We start from the raw sequence: 22163 nt of genomic DNA on the forward strand, positions 1-22163 counted from the left end.
TGAGAGAGGACTTTCAGAAATACACACTGAGTATAGAAGAAGCACTAGGAATATCATTTCCAATGTCAGATGAATCTTGGCTGAAAGCAGAGGCTACTAGAAGTATGTCTAATTGTGTTTTATCGACTATGCAAAGATATTTGACTGCGTGGTTAACAACAAACTGTGACTAACATTTGGAAAGCATGGGAATTCCAGAACACTTGCTTGTGCTCATGCAAAACCTATACCTACATCAAGAAGCTGTAATCCAGATAGAACAACAGAACACTACATGATTCAGAGTCAAGAAAGGACTCATCAACAACCTGCATTATGCAGATGGCACAACTTTGCTTGCCAAAGTATAGAGGAACTGAAACTTTTGCTATATAGAACCAAAGAATTCATCCTTCAATAAAACATCTAAACATCCAGAAAATAAAAATATTTGTCATCTGGTTAGTAGGCAGTGTTATGAAAGATAGAGAAAAGATTGAAGGTCTTAAAGATTATATGTTGTTTGAATCTACTATCAGCACCCTTGCCACCAGCACTCAAGAAGTCAAAAGATGAAATGCATTGAGAAAATCAGTTGTTAGTGACCTCTCCAGAATGCTAAAGAGCAATGATGTCTGTCTGGAGACTAAGCTGTGCCTGATCCAGGCCATGGTCTTTTCATTCACTTGCTATGCTTCTGATAGCTGGACAGTGACTAAAGAAGACAGAAGAAAAATTTTAAAAAAATCAATGCCTTTGAGTTGTGCTGGAGAAGACTCTTGAGCATACCATGGACCACCAAGAGAATAAATAGGTCTGTCCTGAAGAGGGTAAAACCAGAATGGCTGCTTCTTGGAGGTAAGGACTTTTAAACTCTGCCTCATATATTTTGGGTATGTTTTCAGGAGGGACTTGTCCTTGGAGAAGGACATCATAACTAGAAGGGTAGAGGGTCAGTGTGGGACAGGGAGATCTTGAATGAGATGGATTGATATAGTGACTGTAACAATAGGGTCAGGTGTATCAGTTAAGGTGAGAGTGGCACAGGATAGAGCAAAGTTTAGAGACATTGTTCATAGGGTTGCTATGAATTGTAGTCAACTCAATGTTCATATAACAAAAACATGTGCATGTACATATACATGTATAAGCTCTAGTATGAGTGAGCTTGGTTGACTCTATGTTCACAAAACAATAATAATATGTGTGTATTCTTGTGTGTGTCAAGTCGGGTGGCCTAATGAAACTAAGCTCTGCTGCAATCCCAATGGCACATAGTTCAAGTTCACAAGCAGTTCCATGGGAGAAGCATAGGCAAACTCTCCCTTGTGATTTACTGCATCTGAAAGCCCTCTGGATGGTCAGCTATGGGTAAGTTGTGACTTGACAAAACTTAATAGCTACAACATATACAGTATATACACACAGATAAGCTGTTGATTGCCCTTGAGTCAAACACAACTCATAGAGACCCTATGATAAAAAAAGGCTTGAAGTCTTTTTTATAACTATTGCCATTTATCAAAGATCATAGTTTCCAGAGGCATGTCAGTTAGCAAGTATATACCACTCCTGTTTCCAAATATACATATACATGCATACATACATATATAAATATACACATATGTACATATACGTATGTATACATGTATGTATATATGTGTATAAATATATGGTGGTGGTTGTTGTCTTCTAGTCAAGCATGACTCATAGCAACCCTATGAACAAAAGGTCTGAAACCCCTCTACAACTACCATCATTTATCAAAGTTCATAGAGTTTCCAGAAACAGGTTAGACCAGGAGCGAGCTTTCAAAACAGAGCAAGGAAACACTGCATGGTTCAAAACTGGAAAGTGTATACATCAGGGATGTGTCCATTCTCTGTACATTTTCAGTCTACATACAGAACAGATTATCCAGGAAGGTGGGCTGTATGAGGACAAATATGGCATGAGGATTGGAGAAATATTCCTTAACAATCTGTGTTAGGCAGATGACACAAACCAGCTTGCTGAAATTGAAGAGGACCTGAAGTGCTTGCACAGAAGGTCAAGGACTACAGCCTTAAATATGGATTGAAACTCAATAAAAAAAAAGTTTCTCACAACGACCAATTCGCAGCATCATGATAGACAAAGAAGAGATTGAGATGGTTAACAGCTTCAGTTTGCTTGGATGGATAATCAACACTCTGGGTACCAGCAGCCAGGAAATTGTAAAACTAATTGAATTGGGAAAGTCAACTGTCAGAAGACCTCTCCAAAGCACAGAAGAGCAATGATGTCAGTCTAGAGACTAAGGCGTACCTGATTCAGGCCATGGTCTTGAAATGACTTTCAATGACTCAAAAAGCTGAACAATGACTAAAGAGAATAGAAAGATAATTGATTCCTTTGAGCTGTGGTGCTGGAGAAGAGTATTGAATAGAAAATGGACAGATAGGAGAAAAAACAAATTTGTCCTAGAGAGGGTGAAACCAGGCTTTTCCTTGGAGGCAAGGATTCTGAAGCTTCATTTGACATACAATGGACATGTTGCAAGGAGGTTCTAGTCCTTGGAGAAGGACATCATGCAGAGAGAGTGAAGGGATTGTGCAAGAGAGAAAGATCCTGAGATGGATTGATTCAGTGACTGGGATAATGGGAGCAGGTGTGTCAGAGGCAGTAAAATTGACACAGGAAAGATCAGGGTATAGAGCTGCTGTTGCACATAGGGTTGCTCTGAGTCTCAAGTGACTTGATGGCACATAACAACATGTAGTGTGTGTGTATGGGGGTGTGTGTGTGTCGTGCATGTACCTTCTTGACTAGTTTTTGTCGCCCTTCCAAGTAAAATAGGCTTGGAAGCAGGAGTGGCATCCACTTCTAAAGAAAGCCTACCTCTGGAAACTCTATAAAATTGGAAAAAAATAAGAATTTTGTGTTCAAGATTTTCATTCATAGAGTCACTATGGTTCATAGGGTGCTCTACAGCACTTAACAACAACTATATATACATATACATATGCATATACATATACATATACATATACATATGCATATACATATACATATGCATATACATATACCTATGCATGCATACATGTACACACATATATGTGTATATGCATTTGTGTGTATGTATGCGTGTGTGTGTATACATATATATACCACTTCCCTCTTCGGTTTCAGTTTCAGCAATCAAGGTAGTGTCATCTGCATAATGCAGGGTGTTTGATGAGTTTTTCCCCAGTCCTGATACCACATTCCTTCTCATAGAGCACTACCTCCTGATATGTTCTGCATATACATTGAGAAGGTATGGAAATTACATGCACATACACACACACGTGTGTGTGTGTGTGTGTGTGTGTGTGTGTGTGTGGTGGATTAATGGTAAGGAACTGGGCTGTAAATGGATGATGAGAGATTGAGATTGTAAACAGCATTAATTTGCTTGGCTCCACCATCAACACTCTTGGTACCAGCAGCCAGTAAATCAAGAGACAAATTACATTTGGAAAGACAGATGTCAAGGACCTCTCCAGAATACTGAAGACCAAAGACATCATTCTGGAGACTAAGGTATACTTGATCCAAGCCATAGACTTTTGCAATTGTTTGTTGTGCGTCAGAAAGCTGGATAATGACCAGGGATGAAACAAAACAAAGGGATTGATGCTTTTGAGCTGTAGTGCTGTTGACTATACATACCATGGACTGCTAGGAGAACAAACAGGGTCATCTTACAGAGGGTGAAGCCAGCCTGCGTCTTTGAGGCAAGGGTTCTCAGGCTTCATCTGATATACTTTTGGGCATGTTGTAAAAAGGCCCTGTCCTTGGAGACAGACATCTTTTTTGGAGGGGTGGAGGGACAGAGAAAGAGAAGGAGACCATCAATGAGATGGATTGATACAGTGACTGGGGTAAAGATGGTAGGTGTATCAGAGACAGTGAAGTTGGGACAAGACAGAGCAGGTTTCAGGGCTGTTGTACATAGGGTCATTATGAGTTGCATGCGACTCAATGGCACACAGTAACAACAAACATGAGTTATTTGGTTTGAATCCACCAGTTTTTTTACTGGAGAAATATTGCCCTTCAACTCCTTTTCACTTCAGTGCCTTTGAAAACCCACTGGAGGATCATCTAGCAGTAGGTCCCGACTGTATATATAAACCATGGTCTTCACCATTGTTTTTTTTGTTTGTTTGTTTTTTAAATATGGAACGCTTCACGAATTTGCATGTCATCCTTGCGCAGGGGCCATGCTAATCTTCTCTGTATCGTTTCAATTTTAGTATATGTGCTGCCGAAGCGTGCACTTCACCATTGTTTATACATCAGAGAGCTGGAAAGGGACTAAGGATGACAAAAGAAAAATCAATGCCTTTGAGTTGTAGTGCTTGAGAGGAATCTTGAAGATATCAAGGACCACCTAGGAAACAAGTCTATTTGGGAAATCAATTTTCTCCTTGGAAACTAGGATCTTGAAGCTCCAACTCACATACGTTAGACACGTGAACAGGAGGGACAGGTCCTTGGAGAGGGACATCTTGCTTGAAAGGGTGGAGGGACGGTGCAGGAAAGGAAAACCCTGGATGAGATGGATTGTTACAGTAGCTGGGGCAATGTGGCAGGTGTGTTGGAGTCAGAGAGACTGTCTCAGGACAGAGCAGACTTCAGACCTATTGTACAGAGGGTTGCTGTGAGTAAGATGACTCGACAGCACATAATAACAACAACAATAATATTTATGTATATATGTTGTTTGTTGTGATGTGCCATCAAGTCGCTTGCAACTGATAGCAACTGTATGTACAAGAGCTCTAAACGCCGTTCTATCCTGTGCCAATCTAGCCATCTCAAATGCACTCATATTTTATCTATCTATCTATCTATCTATCTATCTATCTATCTATCTATCTATCTATCACCAAGGAGGATAGAAGGAGAATTGATGCCTTTGACCTGTGGTGCTGGAGAAGAGTATTGAGAATGACATGGACTGCTAGGAAAACAAACAGATTTGTCCTGGAAAGGATTAAACCGGGTGGCTCCTTGGAGGCAAGGATTCTGAGGCTCCGTCTAACATACTTTGGACATGTTGTGAGGAGAGACTGGTCCTTGGTGAAGGATATCATGCTTGAGAGGGTATGAGAGGGACAGTGCAGGAGGGGAAGGCCCTCTATGAGGTGGATTGATTCAGTGACTGGGATAATTGGGATGGGAGTGTCAGAGACGGTGCGATTGGTACAGGACAGAGCGGAGTTTAGGGCTGTTGTGCATAGGGTCACTATGAGTCGCAAGCGACTCGATGGCACATAACAACACAACAACATCTATCTATCATCTATCTATTTGTTGTTAAGTGCTGTTGAGTCATAGATGACCCCTATGAATGAAAGTATTGAACACAAAAGTGTCATCTTTTCTAGAAGTTTGTAGAGTTTCCAGAGGCAAGCTTATTTTGGAAGTGAATGCCACTTCTGCTTCAAACCCTGTTTTATTCGAGAGATCCACAAAAACCAGGCTGGAAGCGTGCAGGCCTGAGGGCTCAAAAGCCTTTTTAAATACAAGGCCAAATCCAATCAACTCATGCCCTATTGTGAACAAAAGCCACACCCTAGTCTCAACTCCAAACCACACAACACACTTTAGCAGAATCCAGCTGTTCTGCTCATCTTTCCAGCCTGGAAATCACCCCAGACTCTGTGTGTGTGTGTGTGTGTGTGTGTATGTGTACAAATATGATAATAATAAAATAATAGTTTTGTTTTCTACAGCTACAAATACACTAATCATGCAAATTAGATGTCTATTTCACAAATAATGAGAATCTGTATAGAAGAATCAACCCTATTTTGGAGAAATACACTAAACAGTTTGCTGTGCTGGACAGATTTTTGAATTTGAATTAAAGGAACAAATTAAATGCAAAATGCAAACAATAAAATTCACTTTAAAGTATTCTAAATTCAATCCTATGATTTCAAGCTTCTTACTAGTAACTTTACTTTGTAAGCATTTTATCTATGCAAGGAAGTAAATTTCAGAGGTCAGTTGTGGCTTTTACTTCTAAACTGATGCATAGCTTTTTGCTTCCCAATGATTTAAGGTGGAGAGAGAAAAGATTATACTCATTCATCTTCCTAATGATATCTGCCTTCCAGCCCATAATCTGCATCTCTAAGTTGTTGGATTTTTCAAATAGCAAATAATTCAATAGAGAGTGCCAAGAGTTCTTTATAAGGACATTTTTTAAATGGTCAGATTACTTTTATTTTTGAGATATTCACATTTCTCCATATATGTTTTCTTTTCCCCTAATTTATGTAGTTAGTGGACTCTGGTCTGCCTGTTTAGAAAGTAATTGTGGCAGGCCTCAAGAATTTTCCTTCAAACCTAAGTTGACAGAAATAAATTGAGGAGAAATTTTCAAGGTGAATATAGTTAATATAGGGTATAGAAGCTCCAGTGATACAATGATTTAACATTCATCTACTAACTCAAAAGTTGGTGATTCAAACTCATCAATGGCTCCATGGGCTAAAATAACTGACCATGAACACCTATAAAGATTAAATATTTTGACACCCTATGGGAGCAGTTCTACTCCATCATAGAGGGTCACTAAGAGTTGACTAAAGCACTCAACAAGAATATTAAAGAATAATGCTTTCTAAAGCTATTTTCTGTATAATAAGAAAAGAAAACCCCTCATTCATATCATAGTTCAGACATCAGCAGACAGAAAAATGGTAAAAGTATTGTTTAGACTCAAAGACAGGACATAAACTAAATGGTGTATGCAGAGAATAAGAATGGATAATCACTCTGAAAGACCACCATGAGGAACATTAATACAGCAGTATGTAACTACTTGTATAGTGAATCATCATTTGAAAATGGAGTGATTTTCCCTGGCAAATTGGGGCTGAGGGATTGTGTGTGTGTGTGTGTGTGTGTGTGTGCTCGAATGAATTCATATTCATGAGCAATATTCTCCACTCCTATCTTCCATTGAAGAACATCTCACCTTGCATCATTCTTCATTTTACAGTTGTGTATAAAAAAGAGAAATAAAAACAAATAAAAAATCTCATTGAAGGAGGACATTGCTTGAAATGAGAGTAGAGAGTAATTGTTAGTTCAAAAGAGGGTGAGGAAAAAGACCCAGCAGAGAAATGTCCATTATGCTGAGTGAAGTATCTCAGTCACAAAAAGAAAAATACTACATAGTTCCACTGTTGTAGAACAGGACTGACATCAGAGTTGGTGTGAGACTGAGAAAAATTGGATAAATTGTGTATACTGCATTGAAACAGATGAGGGAGAGAACAGTTTTAAAGCAATGTATGAGTGGTTATTATGGCAATAATGGGAGTCCAGAGTGAAGGCTGCATAGTGGAGTGCCCTGGGGGTGAGGGGGGAGGACTGTATACCAATGAAGGAATTTTTCTTTTATTTTTCAGAGAGAGGAGCGAACTGGGGGAAGGGACGGACAGGGAGAAAAATGCAACAATAAATGAATGGAAATCCAAAATTTCTGTAAATGCTCATTAAAATTTATAAAAGACAATTTAAAAAAACCAAAACTGTGCCTGGTATTCTTGACCCTGCATCAAACTTGTCGCCCTCACTGCATGGCCTAGGCCTTTGAATCTTTTGTTCGCCAAAGCAAGAACTACACCAATTGTAATTGTTCAAGAGCAACTGAACAACTACCTAAGCCTGACTCCACAAGCTTTGGAGTTTGTGGGTGAATTTTTCATAGGTGTGTCTCTTTACATCCTCAGCTCTGACATCAATGCAAATAGCATGGTCAACAAGCTATTTGGAAACCTGTTTCCAGTCATCTACACCCAGTTGATGAATCTTGGCCTGCCTGAGTCAGCCTTGAACACCAATGAGTGCCTCAGAGAGACAAGACATGTCCTGAAAGTCTTTGGGATTTCCCCAAACTCATTATGACCCAGCTTTCCAAGTCACTACAAGTCATTTGATCTTCTTCCTTCAGGCCTTGTATCTCAGGATTGAAGTGATCAACAAGGCTGCACGGTAGATATAGTGGAAATTGACAAGTACTGGAAGGAATATATCTTGTCTCTCAAAGAGCTGGAGAATGTCATGTATAGAATCTATCGTATGGAGAATGACCTTTTTGTTTTCTTCTCACAGACTCATGATCCCATCCAGTATGTCCAAAATAATGAAGGAAAGCTGACCACCACTATTGGTAAGTTATATCCTCACTGTCAACAATGCCAATATAGATCTGCTTATTATCCTGAAATAAAAACCAAAAATTCTCACCACTGGGCCAATTGGCAGCTTCAGGATAGAAAGAGAAGTGACTGAGATTGTTAACAACTGCAGCTTGCTTGGGTCCACAATCAACACCAAAAGTCATGAAATCAGAAAACAAATTACATTGGGACCTCTCGAGAGTCCTGGAAAGTAATATCAGTGTAGACACTAAGGTGTGCAGGATGCAGGCCACCTTTGTAGTTACATTCTATGCATCAGAGAGCTGGACAATAACTAAAGACAATAGAAGGATCGATGACTTTAAGTTGTGGCACTGGAGAAGAGTGTTGAACACATCATGGACTGCCAGGAGAACAAGTAGATCTGGCCTGGATAGGTGAAACGAAACTGCTCCCTGGGGGCCAGGAAGGACCTGTTCATAGAGAAGGACATGCTTGTAAAGATACAGCACAGGAGAGGAAGACCGAGGTAAGATGAATTGGCTCAGTCACTGGAGAAATGGGATTAGGTCTGCTGGAGACAATGAGATTATTGCAGAGCAAGGCAGCGTTCAGATCTAACATACAAATAGTTACTATAAATCACAGGTGACTAAACGGCACATAACAAGAATTCTTGACAAGAAAGTATTAAAAGTTGAACATGAGGAAACTTTATTTGTTTGAAGAAAACTTATTCAAAAGTTGAAATCTTTCATCAGCTTCTACAGTGTTTTGCCAGGTTATATTTCAGCCACAGCCCAATGGCCAAAAATGACACCCTTTGCTGGAATAGACAGGAACTTGTAGAAAGGTACAGCCAAATGGTAGTAAGGAATGGGATAAAAAATTAGTTCAATCTTCATGAACTGACAAGAAAGGGCTCTGAAGTGGTAGTCAATCAAATTACTGATAAAATTAAGCACTTTTATCATCTCCAGAGAACTGTGGTAATGCCTAAAGGTCAAGTTCTGGATAAAAACCTGGATGAGGAAGGCCTCGGAAGTAGCGAGTGTGTCTACAATGAGGATGAGAGTATCAGAGGCTCTGGTGATGGAATGGTGGAACTGAAGAGCCAGCTCTACTTCCATGGATGATGCAAATCTGAAGGACAAGATTGCCCCCTCCTTTCACAAAGTTGGGACAGGTACTCCCCTTCGAATTTCCTAATTAAAGCGATCATCTATATGATGTGTCTTTTCTTCCTGGTGCACTGACTTCTTAGTGCACAGCCCATGTGCTGCCTGACAGCATCCTTCATTCCACCTCTCTAAAGGGAATCACTTTCTTATTTTTTACCCTATATACCTCCCAGCCATTATGAGTTACATTTTCTAAATCCAGGTGATATCTTTTGAGGAAGGTAATACTTAGTGGTAGTATAGATTTGTTCTTTTGCAAATACCCCCCCACACACACACACACACCAAGTTGTGACAAATTATTTACCTACATTTGACTGCTTTAACATAAATACCATCTCTCTCTCTTTGCCTCTTTTCTCTATGTATGAATTTCTTAGGAGGGGTAAAAATAATAATAAATTTTTTAACACATTTTTCCTTTAAAAAACACCAAAACTGTGCCTAAAATCAGATTTTAAGAGGTACCAATGCAGAAAAAAGGGTATAATAGGTTACTGCATTCTTTGAGATAAGGTCAATAAAACGGATTTGAGAGAAAATTATACAACTTCCAATTTAGATGTGGTACTCAGAACTCTAGAACATACATATGTTTAGAGGTTCTGCATTTGTATTTTCAAGGCTGAATATATACATATTTTAATTATTTATATTAAAACAAAATTGATGTTTGAATTCATTTATAAGTATTCTTAAGGTGCATCTGATCCAGGCCATAGTCTTTGCATTTACTTGCTATGCATCAGAAAGCTGGACAATGACTCCAGATGATAGAAGGAAAATTGATGCCTTTGAGCTGTGGTGCTAGAGAAGATGATTGTATATACCAATCACTGCTAGAAGAACAAGCAGTTTCATTCTAGGGAGAGTGAGACTAGAAAGCTCCTTGGAGGCAAGGATTCTGAAATATACTTTAGACATGTTGCAAGGCGAGATCTGTACTAGGAGAGGGACATCATGCTTAGGAGGGTGGAGGGACAGCACAAGATAGGAGGACCCTTGATGAAATGAATTGATCCAGTAACTTGGCTAATGGGGGTAGGTGTGTCAGAAACAGTAAGCCTGGCACAGGATAGAGCAGCATTTAGGGCTATTGTACATAGGATCCCTATGAGTTGCAGATGACACAGTGGCACATAACAACAACATACTTAAAATATTGTATAATTAATGGAAACTAGCTCAAACAAGTAAAGACTATGCAAGTTTTAGAATAATACATGAAGAAAGTAAAAGGAGGATAAGAAGGACATAAAGAAAGCACCATCCTGCATGTCAGAAGAAATTGTAATGTTTGCTCTTTCATGTTGTTAATTCTATGTGCTGTTCAGTCATAACTTCATAGCAATTCAATGAACAGACTCTAAGGATGTTGCTGTATCTAGCACCATCTTCACTATCTCTGCCATGCTTAAACCCTTTGTTATAGTCACTACTTCAATACTTCTTATTGAGGTCTTCCTCGCTTTCTCTGATGCTCTACTTTTCTCAATATGATTTTCCTCTAAGGACTGGACTCTCCTGAAAACATCCACCTTGAAACATATGCTCTGGAGAACAAGCAAGATACATGAGACAAAGTTCACCAAACTTGTCTCTAAGGAGTACCCTGGTTGCATTTCCTCCAAGAAGTTTGTTCTATGTGTTTTTCATCAATCTATGAGTTAGTCAGACCCTTTGTCAAAACTGCACACCATTCAACACCATTAATACCTTAATAGTCCTTATAAACATTGTCCAACTTGACTTTTTTGCTTTAATATGTACGTATTAGATTTTATTACTTACAACAACAACAACTCTTCCACCTTGTTATACCGTGCCTCTGTACAAAATCTTTCAAGTCTTTAATCGATTTGGTAATTGGTTAATAAGTCTTTTTCCTGTGGAGGCCCTGTAGTAGTTTGTAACTTTTGATATGAGACCCTTGTGTGAAATGGTATTGCCAAATGGTTTGTGTTTTGTTTTGTATTGTTTGGTTTTTTTTTTTTTGTTTTTTGGTTTGTTTGTTTGTTTTAGTTTTTTTCTAGTCTGTATGGTTTCTTTTCACTCTGTTGGGAAAAGTTGCTTTGGTTTTGTGGGTTTTTTTCATTTTTTTTATGTGCACAGGGATTTAGTCTTTAGAAGGTTCCATTCACCAATTTTATCCTCTTCAGATTGTGCTTTTCTGGTTGTTTTTGGCAGTCTCTTTATACCATAGACTAGGTTTTCTAAGCTTGACCTCAGTTTGTTTCTGATGATCCTTATGGTTTTAGGCTTTATACCTAAGTCTCAGATCTACCTTGAATTGTTTTTTAGTGTGTGTAATGTAAGATTGTAGATCCTGTTTCAATTTTGCAAGTAGCAGTCTGGTTTTGCCAGTACCATATGTTGAAGATGTCATTTCCCCATTTGATAGGTTTTATTTTCTTGTCAGATATCAGTTGTCTGTAGACAGCTGGGTCAATTTCTGGGTTCTCAATTATATTCCTTTGGTCTGTGTGCTTGTCATCAACGAGATATCATCTCACTCTAGTAGCAGTGACAAAATTTAACAGGACAGCAAGTATTAAATGTTGGAGAGGATGTGGAGAGATAGGAACTCTCATATACTGTTGGTAGGACTGTAAAATGGTACCATCATTCTGAAAAGTAGTTTGGTTTTTCCTTATAAAGCTGAACATAGAAATTCCATATGACCCAGCTGTTCCATCGTTTAGAATATACCCTGAGAAAATTAGAACTGAGGTACAGAAGGAGATTTGTGTACCAGTGTTCATAGCAGCGCTATTCACTTTCACAAGAACATGGAACAGCCCAAATGTCAGACTACAATCTAATGGATTGTGAAATTATGGTACATTCACATGATGACTATGCAACATGCAGGAGCAATGATTTTGAAAATTATTACCTAACTTGGGAGATACTAGAGAGCATTATGCTATGTGAACCCAGTCCCTCAAGGAGAAATACTGAATTAGACCATTATTGTAGAAATAGAAAGATAACTAGCAAAATGTGTATGAGGATCCAAGGGAGAGGGAGAGGGTAGGAGCAGAAGTTTGGAGATGAGCAGGGGGCTGATCATAGGGTCGCACTATCTGATGGGTGGAGGTAGGAATGGGTCAAATAAATGGAAAAGATCCAGTTTGAAAAACAATGTATACACACTTTGTAAGTAAACCACTATAAAAATGTTATTGAAAAAATAGATTTAACAATTAACAGTCTAGAAGCCACCGAGGAAATGGTTTATTGTTTAAAGTCTTGTTCTTCAAAACTCATCATTCACCAGCTGAAGAATTTGTATGCACATACCAAATACTGGGATTTTAATTTGCTTTTCTATCACTCCATTTTTACTTGACAGTTCCCTCCTTTGTGTTTGCCAGTTCCTTTGGTTTTTTTCCCCCCTCATTCTTGAGTGTTTTGAGACTGAAATCAGTCTTCCTGCCTTTGCCCTTCTTGGTGGTTTTCTGTGGCATTTCTTCAGTCAGAGGACAGTCGAATTCTCCTGAGAAGACATCAACGAGGTCTTGGCCATCTGCAGGTTTCTTTATAGGCTTCCCTAGTTTACTCTCATCATCATTATCAAGGGATACCTGCATTCAGGTGAGACAGTGTCATCTCTTTCTGTTAGCTTGTCAGGATACTCAGCCTTTGCTTTCTCATTTGCTTTGTCCTCCACTGGTTTGTTCTCATCTGAGTCAGTCTATCTTTGTCCTATGCTGTCAGAAAGGTGACGCCTTAGGGGAGGTTATGTAGAATGAGCAGTTGAAGCTGCAGTTTCCAAACTACATCAGAAGTTACAGCAACCAATTTGACATCTTCCAATGTAAGATTTGAAGTGGTTTTACGTCCATCACTCATGGATGGGTGCTCTTGCTTGGGCTCTATCAGCCACAGGAGGTTTTCCATCTTGGTCTCTTCAAATCTCTAATCAGGTGACATTGTTTCTTCTATTTCACCATGCTTTTCATGGTCATCTCTTTTGGTGTTCTCTTTGATTTTATCCATAACAGGTTTTCTGTGATCCAGGTCAGCCTCTCTTTTTTCTAGGCTGCCAGACAAGATTTTCATAACATCATCTGGCATCATACCATTCTAGGTAGCTCTTCTGAGTGGTGCAGACTTGAGCACTGACTGAATACTGCACACTGAGATTTGAGTCACAGTCACATCCACAGTGCTTCGGTGGAGATCTCAGATTCTTTTACTTCTTTTAGTTGACTTTTATGGTTTCCTTTACTTTTTTATTTTTTAATAATATTTTCTTTTATGCTTAAAAAGTTTACTTACAAAGTTTGTATACATTGTTTTTCACACTAGATCTTTCCCCCTAGATTTCCCCTAGATTTCCTTAACCCACCCCACCCTCCACTCATTAAATTGTGTTACCCTATAATTACCCCTCTGCCCAACCACAACTCTCTGCTCTTTCCCTACCCCTCTTATATCCTCATACATGTTTTACTGGTTATCTATTTCTACAATAATGATCTTATACAGTATTTGTCCTTATATTACAGAGTTAGCTCACTTAGCATAATGCTCTCCAGTCCCTTCTAAGTTAGGTAGTAATTTTCAAAGTTATTGCTCCTACATTCTGTGGGTATTCCATGTGTGAAAGTACCATATATTTCTGATTAATTTGATTGTGATTGGACATTTGGGTTGTGTCCATGTTCTTGGGATGGTGAATAAAAACTTTCAGATTGTTCAGTCTTCTGAAATTTCATCAATTAGTTCTGATTCACTCACAAGCTTTGTTTTTTTTCTCCAGGTTCAGGTAATGGTGATTGTCCATCCTTACCTGTTTTACTCTGAACTCAACTGAGATCATTTCATGATCTTTGCAACATATCTTTAGCTTCTTTTCTCTGGCTTGCCCCTCACTGACTTCCTCCACAGTGCCTGTCCAACTCAGGCTTTGGTTTTCAAGTTCCCAGTGATTGCTTCCTCACTCATGATATTCATAGTCTACAGAAGGCTGCACAGCCCCATCTCTCTTTTATTTTTTATTCAAAAAGTGTCTATATTTTGTGGTAAGTGTACCTTACCTTTTTTCCAATTCCTCCATGTAGATGGAATTCATTGGATCTGAAACATCTAGTCTAGTATATGCTGTATTTGTCTCTTTTGTTTCCTCAGATTTCTTCAAAATGTCTACTGAGTTATCCAATATAACATCATCTGACTGTGTGCTTGTCTTCTCCACTGGTTTGTTAGATGTCAGTGCTAACAACAGAAACACCATTCTTTTCACCACTAAGTGAGCCCTTTGATTTAGTTTTTGGTTCTTTTGACTTTTTACTGCCAGCATACTTGTCATATTTGATACATGTTTGTGCAAGCTTTTAGGCTCTTTCTATTCATTTGACTTTTCTTCTTAAGCTCTCTTCTCAAGAACCACAAATGGTTTTGTTGATTGTAGTTCATTTTAGGATCTGTTTTTACACTCTGCTTTTTGAGTCTTTTCTTGTTAGGAGAAATTAGTTCTTGGTATCTATATTATTCATAATAGAAAATTTTCTGGCTGCAGTAAGGAAATTAACATTCTCTGTTCAACTTTAGCTGAGTACTATTGTTCAGCACTACATGCAGGGCTTGTGTCAAGATGTTTGCATTCCTGCTTCAGCTCAGCCTCTGCAGTTTCAGTTCTGAGTCCCTTCCTGAGAACCAGAGAGTATATGGAGCCCAGCCAGTCCCAGGTGATAATGCAGGAACATTGTATCAGCCCTGCCCCTCCCAACTTAACTGTTTTTGAATGTTGAGAAAGTAAAAGAAGGAAAACATGGAGTAGAAGAGCTGACTTTTTTTTTTTTTTTTCAAAAAAGCTGGATAGAACATTTCAAAGGACAGCAGAAGGCAAAGCAAAGTATTATAAAAAATTGTACAAATACCTGAAGTTGTTTTGTTAGGTGCCCTCAGGTTAACCACCCGTATAAGAGCAACCATAGAAACAGCAGATATGAACTATGTCCTGTTGTGGACCATCTTCTATATGTCATTCTCAGGCCTATAGTGGTGGTCAATGTGTCAATGTATCAGTTGAGGGTCTTCCTTTCTTTTAGTGAGCTTCTACCTTTCCCAGGATGATTTCTCTCTCCAAAGGCTGGATCTTCCTGAGAATATGTCCAAACTAAATGGGAGAATATGGCACCATCCTTGTTTCTAAGGAGTATTCTGGTTACATATTTTTCCAAGACATTTATTTGTTCTTCTGACAGTACAGGCTGTATTCAATATTTTTCACCAACAAGAACAGAATGGATTCAAAGGCATTGCTTCTTCTGTCATTCTTTTTCACTGTCCAACTTTCAAATACTTGAATGAAATTGAAATTCTTATTTGTGGTCTAATTTGATGCATAAGAAGCGATTAAAAATATTGTGGTATGGACCAAGTGTGCCTGAGTTTTTAATCTAATACCTTTGCTCTTTATAATTTGTAGAAGTCCCAAGAACAAATTTCCCCAATGTTACAATTCCTTTGACTTCTATGCTGCTTTTACAAATAAGCATTGTGGATCCAGGTAAAATAATGCCATTAACAAGTTCAATCTTTTCTCCATCTCTAATGATTTTATTATTGGTAGAATGGTGAGGATTACTGCTTTCATGAGACTTATGAGACTTCTTCTTGTTGTTGTTACGTGTCGTCTAGTCGCCTGCGACTCACGGCGACCTCATGTACAATGTCTCTAAACCTTGCTCTGTCCTGTGCTAATCTCGCTGTCTCCGACACCCCCGATCCCAATCACCCAAGTCACTGAATCAATCCACCTCTTAGAGGGCCTTCACCTCCTGTGCTGTCCCTCCACCCTCCAAAGCATAATGTCCCTTTCGAAGGACTGGTTCCTCCTTGCAACATGTCTAAAATGTGTCAGATGAAGCCTCAGGATCATTGCCTCCAAGGAGCAGCCCACTTTAACCCTCTCCAGGATGAATCTGTTTTCTTAGCCGTCCGTACAATACTCTTCTCCAGCACTACAGCTCAAAGACATCAATTTTCCTTCTATCCTCCCTTGTCATTGTTCAACTCTCTGATGCATAACAACTGATTGCAAAGACTATGGCCTGTATCAGGTGCACATTAGTCTCCAGAGTGACACCATTGCTCTTCAGCACTTTGGCGAGGTCCCTAACAGCAGACGTTCCCATTGCAATATGTCTTTTAATTTCCTAGCTGCTGGTGCCAAGAGTGGTGACTGTTGGAGCCAAGCAAACTAAAGCTGTGAACAATCTCAGTTTTTTCACCATCCATCCTGATGCTGCCAATTGGTCCTGTGGTGAGAATCTTTGTCTTCTTGACATTGAACCTCAATCCATATTGAAGTCTGCAGTCCTTGACCCTCTGCAGCAAGCGCTTTAGGTCCTCCTCAGTTTCAGCAAGCAGGGTTGTGTCATCTGCGTAACACAGGTTGTTGATGGATCTTCCACCAAACCTGATGCCACATAGAGCCCAGCCTCTCAGATAATCTGCTCTGCATACAGGTTGAAAAGGTATGGAGATAGGACACATCCCTGGTGTACACCCTCCCAATTTTGAACTATTCAGTGTTTCCTTGCTCTGTTCTGATGACTTAGATGTATCTAATATTGAAAACTGTAGTCTATGTTCTGCAATAAGTGCTTCCAGTCTTTTCTCACTTTCTATGAACACTAAAAGTATAATACAAGTTGGATAATACAAGTTGTTGAGTCTTTCTTCAATCCTGAAGCCACATTCTACTTTATAGGGTCCAGCTTCTAAATGATTTGCTCAGCTTACAGATTAAATAGGTATGAAAGAAGAACAGAACCCTAACGTACACATTTTCTGGTTTGAAGCATACACTGCTCTCATGTTCTTTTCAGACTAATGAGTCTCAGTCTACGTGTATGTTTAACATTAGCACAAGTGAGTGTTTTGAAATTCTTATTCTTCTCTATGTTAGCCATAATTTTGTTTTGCTCTCTACTGTCAAATGCTTTTGCATTAACAATAAAACACAGGTTAACATCTTTGTCATATCCTCTGCTTTCAGACAAGATCTAAATAATATCAGTAATGATATGTCTATATTGACTAGGAACAACATGGCTTCTCAAAACCCAGTTTGAATATCTAGAAGTTCTTTGTAAATGTAATGTTTCTGCCACTTTTTATTAATTATCAGCAAGATTTTTCTTGCATGTGACATTAATCACATTGTTTGATAATTAATTTGCAGTCTATTGAGAATGGGAACTTGATTGAAATGGGAATAAATATAAATATCTTCAAGTCAATTATCAAGGTAGATGTCTTCCATATTTGTTTGCAGAGACTGGTGAGCATGTACAGGGTTATATCTGTTTCCTGAAACACCTTAAATTATATTCTATCAGTTCCTTGGACTTTATTTTTTTTTCAATGCCTTCAGTGCAGCTTATACTTCATCTTTAAGTACTATTGGTTATGAAATCTAAATTAGAAAATGAAGAAAGAAAAACTTGGTCAACATTTATAAGCTGAAGGAACTGAAGGAGAAAATTCAAAGCTTGAATTTGCAATATTGAAAGAGTCTGTGTAAATAATATTGAATTCCTCAGTAGGCACCAAAAGAATATAGAAAGAACCATGTTGCCATAGAGATGCCTGTGACTCATGCAGATTCTGTGTTCCCTAAGTCTGAAACCCAGCCTATGCTGAATCAATCTTATTGTCTCCAACAAACCTAATCCCATTTCTCCAGTCACTGAGTCAATCCATCTCATCCTGAACTATCTCTCCACCCTTCCAAGCAAGCATAATATCCCTCTCCAACGACCTCTTCCTCCTGGGTGTGCCATGAATTTTGGAGGATAATTACCTGGCCAACTGATTAGAAAGATCCATATTTATCCCATTTTTTAAAAAGTGACCTGAAAAAGTGTAGAAATTATCACGTACAAGCAAAATCCTGCTAAAGATTATCCAAAAATGACTGGAACTTGACATTGACAGAGAACTACCAGAAATACAAGCCTGGTTTAGAAAAGGCTGTGGCACTAGAGATAATTGTCACCAATGTTGTTTGGATCTTGGCTGAAGCAGAGTACCAGAGGTATATGTATCTGTGTTTCACTGACTGTTGTTGATTGCCAACAAGTCAAGCACACTCATAGTGACCCTGTGAACAAAAGGTCTTGAAGCCTTTTATCATCATTTTATCAAATCTGTTTAATCTATCATCATTATCAAATCTATTGGATCTATCGTCACTTATTAAAGTTCATAGAGTTTTCAGAGGCATGTTGTTTAGGAAGTGGATGCCACTTGCTTCCGATTTCATTGACTATGCAAAGGCATTTGATTGTTTGGATCACAATAAATTATAGTTAATCTTGAGAAAAGTGGGGATTCCAGAACACTTGATTGTGCTCATGCAAAACCTATACTTGAACCAGGAGGCAGTCATCAGAAAAAAGGCTAGGGAACATTGCATTTTCAAAATCAGGAATGATGTACTCTAGGGATGCATCTTGTCTCCATTCTTATTCAATCTGTATGTGGAACCGATCATTCAGGAGACTGGGCTTTATGAGGAGAAATGTGGCATCAAGATGGGAGGAAGAAAGAAAAAAAAAAACAAAGGAAAAAAAGAGATGGGAGGAAGATTCATCAACAACCTGCCTTCATGCAGATGAAACAACCTTGCTTGCTGAAGCTGAGGAGGACTTGACTCTCCTGCTGCAGAAGTACAAGGACTGTAGTTTTCAATATGGATTGAAGCTCAACATCAAGAGAGAAAAGAGTATCACCACTGGGCCACTATGACAGATGGAGAAGAGATTGAAATTCTTAACAAGTTCAGCTTGCTTGGCTCTACAATCAACATTCTTGGCACTAGAAGTCAGAAAATCAAAAGATTAATTGCCTTGGAGAAGTCTGCTGTCAGGAACCTCTCCAAAGTCTTAACAAGCAATGATGTCAGTCTAGAGACCAAGGTGAATTGATTCAGGCTATGGTCTTCAAAATTACTTGCTACACATCAGAGCGCTAGACAGTGACTAAGGATGACCGAAGAAGAAATGATGCCTTTGGGTTGTGGTGCTGGAGAGTAGTAAACACACCATAGACCACTAAAAGAACAAATAAGTCTGTCTTAGATAGGCTGAAACCAAATCTCTCCTTGAAGGCATGATTCTGAAGTTCTATCTCACATGCTTTGGGCATGTGGTGAGGAGAGACCACTCCTTAGAGAAAAACATCATGTTTTGAATGGTGGGGAGAGCACAGGAGAGAAAGACCGTGGATAAGGTGGATTGACACAGTCACTGGGGAGATGGGAGTAGGCATGATGCAATCAGTGAGACTGGCTCAGGATAGGGCAGGGTGCAGAGCTATTGCACATGGAGTCACTAAGAGTGGTAGGTGACTCGATGGTATATGCCAACAACTGTCATACTAATTTATGGATAACAGTAAAAGAATGACAATTCCAGAACATTTCATTGTGTTTTTGTTGTTATTGTTATGTGCCACCAAGTTCCTTGAGACTCATAGCAAACCTATAGCCCTAAAACCTGCTCTATCTTGTGACAATTTTATTGCCTCTGACACAACTACCCTCATTACCCCAGTTACTAAATCAATCCATCTTATCCAGAGTCTTCCTCTACTGTGGTGTCCCTCCACTTTTCCAAGCATGATTTCCCTCTCCAAGGACTGGTTTCCACCCTTCCAAGTATGATGTTCCTCTCCAAGGACTGGTGCTTCCTTGCAACAAGTCCAAAGTATGGCAGATGAACCCTCAGAGTTATTGCCTCCAAGGAGAAGCCTGGTTTCACCCTCTCCACGTCTAACCTATTCGTTCTCCTAGCAGTCCATGGTATGTTCCATACTCTTCTCCAGCACCACGGCTTAAAGCCACCAATTGTCTTCCTATCATCCCTAGTCATTGTCCAGTTTTCTGATGTATAGCGAACAATTGTAAAGACTATCACCTGGATCAGGGTCACCTTAGTCTCCAGATTGACATTGTTGCTCTTCAGTACTCTGGAGAGGTCCCTGACAGCAAACTTTCCCAGTGCAATTTGTCTTTTGCTTTCGTGGTTATTGGTACCAAAAATGTTGATTGTGGACCCAAACAAACTAAAGCTGTTAACAATCTCAATTCACCATCTATCATAATGCTGCCAATTGGCCTAGTGGTGAGAATCTCTGTTTTCTTAATGTTGAGCTTCAATTCATTTGAAGCCTACAGTTCTTAACCCTCTGAAGGAAGAACTTCAAGTTCTTTTCAGTTTCATCAAGCAAGGTGATGTTATTTGCATAACACAGGTTGTTGATGAGTCTTCCTTCAATCTTGATTTGACATTCCTCCTCAGAGAGCCCAGCCTCACAGATGATCTGTACTGCATATAAACTGAAAAGGTATGAAGATAGGGCACATCCCTGGTGTACACCCTTTCCTAACTGAGTGTTCAAATTTAGATGGACTAGGAACAAGGATTGGTAATACACTTCCAAAATAACAGGCCTTCAAAAACAATATAGCACACATAGACTAGCAGACATGCCAACTGAGGCTGAGATCTCAAATATGGAAACACAAAGAAGGAGTAATAGTTGTAAGCAGACACTAGTGACTAGAATGTGGAATGTGAGAAGCATGAATGTAAGAAATTTGGACATTGCTAAGAAAGAAATAGAACAAATAAGTGTTGACCTACTAAGTATTGTAGAAATGAGATGGCATGGCAGGGGACATTTTAAATCAGACCATCATATCATCTACTATGCTGGAGATAAAAAGGTTAGGAAAAATGGGGTTGTTTTCATAATTAAAAAAGTCATTCCCAGATCTATCTTGAAATACAATGTTGTGAGTGATAGGATAATGTCCATAGGCAAACAAGGAAGTCTAATGAATACTATGATGTTAATAAATGCATCAACAATTAGAGCCAAAGAGGAGGAAACAGAAGATTTAATTTTAATTGCCTTTACAATCAAACCCCATCATAATAACAGTCAATAAATCAAAAGATATTGCCAAGGACTTGTCTAAAATGCTAAGTAAAAAGAATGTTTAACGACTAAGGTGTGTCGGATGTAAGCCATAGTATTTTAACTTCTTTCCTATAAGTCTAAAAAGTATATGAATAAGGATGACAGAAGAAAAATCTATGGCTTTGAGATGTGGTGTAGAAGAGTATTTAAAATTCCATGGACTGCAAAAAGAACAAATAAGCCTATCTTGGAACAAGTGTAGCCAGGGTGCTCATTACACACATATTTTGACCAAGTTTTCAGGAGGAACCAGACCTTGGAAAAAGGCTTCATGCTTGTGGAGGATCAGAGAACGTGAAGACGACCTTCAACAAGATGGGTTGACACTATGACTTTAGTAATGGGCTTGAGTATAACAGAGATCATGAGGTGGCACAGTTTCAAGTTCAGATCTGTTATTTTTTTTTTTATCACAATGAGTAGCGGTATCCTTTTCAACTTGTATGCAGAACAGATTATCCAGGAGGCTGGGCTCTATGAAGAGAAGGGTGGTGTCAGGTTGGTGGAAGATCTATTAACAATCTGCGTTATGTAGAAGACGCAACCCTGCTTGCTGAAACTGAGGAGGACCTGAAATGCTTGCTGCGTAGGGTCAAGGACTGCAGTCAGTATGGATTGAGGCTCAATGTCAAGAAGACAAAGATTCTCACCACAGGACCAATTGGCACCATCAGGATGGATGGTGAAGGATTGAGATTGTTAACAACAGTCAACACTCTTGGCACCAGCAGCCAGGAAATTAAAAGACATATTGTGATGGGAGAGTCTGCTTTTAGGGACATCTCCAAAGTACTGAAGAGCAATGGTG

General features: G+C 39.1%; 2 pseudogenes; both read left to right on the forward strand.

Annotated features, from left to right (window-relative positions):
• The first annotated feature begins 1346 nt into the window (after positions 1–1346).
• LOC102844337 lies at positions 1347–9304 on the forward strand (annotated as a pseudogene).
• Positions 9305–14951: 5647 nt separating this feature from the next.
• LOC102844748 overlaps positions 14952–22163 on the forward strand; it is a 41979-nt pseudogene continuing 34767 nt past the window's right edge.

Source organism: Elephantulus edwardii, unplaced genomic scaffold, assembly GCF_000299155.1.
Source record: "Elephantulus edwardii isolate Elephantulus edwardi_28Jun2011 unplaced genomic scaffold, EleEdw1.0 scaffold00404, whole genome shotgun sequence".
NCBI classification, from domain to species: Eukaryota; Metazoa; Chordata; class Mammalia; order Macroscelidea; family Macroscelididae; genus Elephantulus; species Elephantulus edwardii.